Source organism: Wyeomyia smithii, chromosome 3, assembly GCF_029784165.1.
Source record: "Wyeomyia smithii strain HCP4-BCI-WySm-NY-G18 chromosome 3, ASM2978416v1, whole genome shotgun sequence".
Lineage (NCBI taxonomy): Eukaryota > Metazoa > Arthropoda > Insecta > Diptera > Culicidae > Wyeomyia > Wyeomyia smithii.
The window spans coordinates 74,691,938-74,696,356 of record NC_073696.1 but is presented as its reverse complement, the minus strand read 5'-3'; the positions used below and the strand labels follow the sequence as shown (position 1 = coordinate 74,696,356).

Below are 4,419 nucleotides of genomic sequence, written 5' to 3'. Positions count from 1 at the left end.
ACACGCTCACACAGAAATCTGTGAACTGCCAGTCAAGTAATTGTTTAACTGAATGTTATCATCTACAATCCAGAGGGAACGACAGGAAAATATTCCACCGCGATAAAACGTGTTCCACAGCTGTGATTCACGAATCTGTATTGATAAATTTGGTCATCTGGTTGATAACAGGCAAAGAGTATATCAGGGAAAGTGAATCAGGGTAATTTAATTAAAAAAAGCATTATACACCACTCTATCAAGCAAATGAATACAAAAATTTGTCACCAAGAGAATGATCCGCGACATACAATAAAAAATCGTAACGAATGATTGAAAATTAAGAAGATAAAACTATTTTTTTATTTCCACAATAAAAAAGCAAAGCCTTGGTGGTGCTATATTCCAATTTGGAACTTGACCTTCTTCTTATTTATACACAGACTTCGCAGCAGACTGTTTAGTGTACAGAATAATTGGGTTGTTTAGCTATATCAGTTTTCTATATCATCTGAAAGATATGCATTTTCTAAGTAAAACGTGATTTGAAAAAAAATTCTATCGTTGTCCTTCGTTTTTCAAATCACGATTTGAAACTGCTCGAAATCGCTACAATAACAGTTCGCCCGTTTCGTTTCGTTTTTAAAAATTACGTTTTGCTCACAAAATTACACTCTTTCAGATGATATATAAATATATAAAATCAGAATAAAATCAGAATCAGAAATCCGTGAATAGCCAAACAACCCAATTGCGGGGCTAGCGCTACGATCCTACTGACACTAACACAGTCTCTCCCGAGCCGAGACTCGAACCTATGACGACTGGCTTGTTAGACCCGCATTGTTCCTCGAGATCATCTGGGAGAAATACATATACATAATTCCACAATCACCAGATGTAAATCTAAATGAGCATATTTAACTCAAGAAATTTGATCCTCTATGTCACGAGAAAAAACAACTTAGGGTAATGATAACGATTTGCCTCAAATATATTCGTAGCACTCAGTTTAAGGTAACCAGATCCAGAGCAATAATTCTCGATTAAAATTTGTTGGGACAGTTTTCAGTTTTGAAAATTATCAACAGTCTTGCAATCTTCAACAGGCGACTTTTATTTCACTTTCCTATTTGTTACGACTGATGTTAGAAAGACCAAACTTGGCGACATCTTCCTTTATGGTCCACTTTTTGTCCTTCTGGACATACAACGGGAGCATCGATTATGGATCTTCCATCGATGATAATGTTAGCTTTTGCAGGATCCAACGGAGAATTTGGCTTCTCCGGAGTGTCGATGGGATTTGCACTAATGCATTGCACACTTAGCAGCATTAAAGCTACTAATATAAAAATTGTTGAATTTTTCGCCATAATTGATTTTCGTTGAAGAAACTGAACGATACTGGGTTATATCTTGAAAGACAGCACGATTTTATTGTAGTTGAAAAGTACTTGAAAATATCCATAGATAAAATTTGATAAAGTGCATTTATTGATTTCGTACAAATGGATGGGTAAATCGCCATCGGTAATAAAAATCAATTATTGTTTCTATCGATGTAAAGCCTGGTATGTAGTTGAAAAGAAAAGAGGGTTAGGAAATTTTTTCTCTTGCAATTCAAAACTTTTTGGGACTGAGAGACGATCAGATGAGCAAACGAATAACTGCCTGATTCATTCTGCACCTGAATGATGCCACTGCTCCGAGGGGTAAGACAGTGGGTAAATTTGAGGTTTTCCGAGTTTTTCTGAGAAAACCTGAAAAATAAAGAGCAAATCTGAGTAACTCTCGTGTCTCTAAATATCCATCCTTAAACTTTTTTCTCACCGCAAATATACACATGAATGTTGCTCGGTCCCACTGTTCATTTATATTTCTTGTTCTCAAGGCAATCAAAGATGTGAATCATATGAGAATTTCGGAGTAATATTGAGTAAATTAGATTAACTCCCAAGCAAAAGAGTAACTTAGATAAAAGTGAGTAAATTTGAGTTTTTCTGAGGAAACGTGAAATATAAATAGCAAATCTGAGTAACTCTCGTGTCTCTGAATATCCATCCATAAACTTTTTTCTCCGCCGCGAATATAAATATGAATGTTACTCGGTCTCACCGAGCATATATTTTTCTTCTTCTCAACGTAAACGAAGATGTGAGTCATCGGGAAATTTCGGAGTACTATTGAATAAATTAGAGTTACTCCCAAGCATAAAAGTAACTCAGGTATAAGCTGTCTTGTCAAATCTATCTTTTCAAATGCGTACCGTTCAAATACGAAGAATATTCATTACCTGGTTCAGTGCCTGAATTTTACATCGGATCGAGATAAGAAAAAAAAAATCTTTTCAACTGCATACCGCGCTTAAAGCGTTACGACAATGGTCAAAATGAAATCTCGGGTTCAATTACACGCAAAAGTTCGAGCCACAGTATTTATTGCGTTCTTTCATTTAGCACGTTTGATTTGATTACGCACAATTTAGCCTCGGAACCTAATCGAAAATTGCACAACTTTAGCACAATATTCATGTGGTTTTGCACCACCTAACTTTTGCGTGCGTATGCTCCTGGAATCACAATTAGTGCAAAACAAACTATTCTTATTGTTAGAGAGAACTGCATTTCAAATTTGATGGCCTGAGGAACTTATTATAAATGTGTTTCCGAATATCGTCCAGAAAATAGCGCTGCGCAGTGTCCAGAATTGAGCGCACGTTCAAGACTGGCAGCGGAAAACAAATGAAATTTTTTGAAATCAATTAGTTGTCTGAAAATATCAGCAGATTTTATGAATAATCACGAAGGTGTAACCAGCTATCTAACGGATTATACTTAGAAACCTCTGCCAATCGAAACTATGTAAAGCCTCTAAAAGCCAATGTATTGCAAGCAACGATATTTGAGGACAAATTGAAGGGTTATTGAAACGTATCCAGTATCCGATTCGCCTATGCAATTAAAATGACTATAAGCAAATCGCAAGATCAATCTTCCGAAGTAGGTATGTGGAATAATTTGAGAATTCCCATGCCTTCAATGTGCAAAATTATCTGAATAAGAAAAAAAAAGGACGGGACGAATTTAGTCCAGGTCAGCTAGTGTTAAACAAAAACCCTGAATAAAAGTTTCAAAATTAATTTCGTGGTCAATTCCTTCCGGTACATTCCTTGCCACGCGATGTGACATGTAACTTGTAGCTCCTATATAATGTTTCAGGCTTGAACTAGATTGTCAGCAATATTCTTATTGAAAAAGGCGACAGTTGTGACAAGGCGCTCCCATGTGTTATGATTGTACTGGTGAAATACATTAATTTCGAAAGTCTTAGAAGCATTGTTTTCAAACAAATGACATTCCATTGATTTTTTTTAGTGCATTGATAGACCACGCACGTATCCCCATATAATACAGGTATGGGCTATCTCATTAAAAAAAGTTATCTGTTACGGAACAATGTGAGACAATTTGTGCATTGTGTTTAAGCCAGGCTGCGGAATGTTTAAATAAGAACAAGACCGCTGAATAATTTTCCAGTGATTTCATCATTGTTGTAATTATCAATATTGGCTATTCCGCATTTGCATAACCGTATCGCAGACTCAGAGTCTTTGACAGATCACACAAACGCTCTAACTTATCAATGTTCGGGACTCTGGTGATTAGCAAAGCATTCATTCACAGCTTGTCAGTTCGGTTAAACGCTGCTCTAGCCATGAAGTGTTTTACGCTGGCTACCATCTTCATAACCTTCCTGTTTATAACAGCAGGTTTCAGCGAAGAAGAATCTGAGGCGCAGGTTTCCGTGACAGATGAACCAGAAGCGATACCTTCTACCACTCAGGAATTAATATCGGTCGAGGTTGATGGTGAAAACGACAATCAAGAGGCTACTGTCGGAATTAGCGTGAGTTTCACAAGCAGCCAACACGGAATCAATTATAATTAATAGTGACCCATCAATTACAGCAAGTAAACATAATTATCGCCCCAAAGGTGTGTCCGGCAGGTCAAAAGCTTGACCACCGCGGTGTCTGTCGCAGACCTATACATTTTTAACTTGAGATGTAAACGTTTTTGATCTGACATCATGCGTCTTCATTTAATGTTTATAATGTTTACCATGAACATATTCGTAAACAAGCAGCTTGAAAATATAAATCTGCCCTGTTCTTGATTAGTGTCGAAAATTAAAATGTTCAGTTAACTGTCCGTTTCTTATTTACTCAATGTTTTTATACTAAATTACTCATCCTCATGAATTAGACCTAAAAAAAGATAGCTGTGACTGTGTCTAATTCAGAAATAACACTGGTTGATTGAATTTGACTATTCTAAACTATGAAAACATAAAAAATCTACTAGTCTGGAGTACCAATTAGGTAGCGTGGAATTTGCATTTGCAGTAATTATTTTGTCCGTGGCTCTGATCCGTTAT

At 36.4% G+C, this 4,419-nt stretch overlaps 1 long non-coding RNA gene across 1 annotated transcript; it reads left to right on the top strand.

The window, feature by feature from the left end:
- Nucleotides 1-3,375: 3,375 nt before the first annotated feature.
- LOC129730292 (uncharacterized) lies at nt 3,376-4,177 on the top strand. The gene is made up of 2 exons (XR_008728833.1): nt 3,376-3,888; nt 3,951-4,177. It is a non-coding gene; the product is annotated as an uncharacterized LOC129730292 (long non-coding RNA).
- The last annotated feature ends 242 nt before the right edge of the window (nt 4,178-4,419 follow it).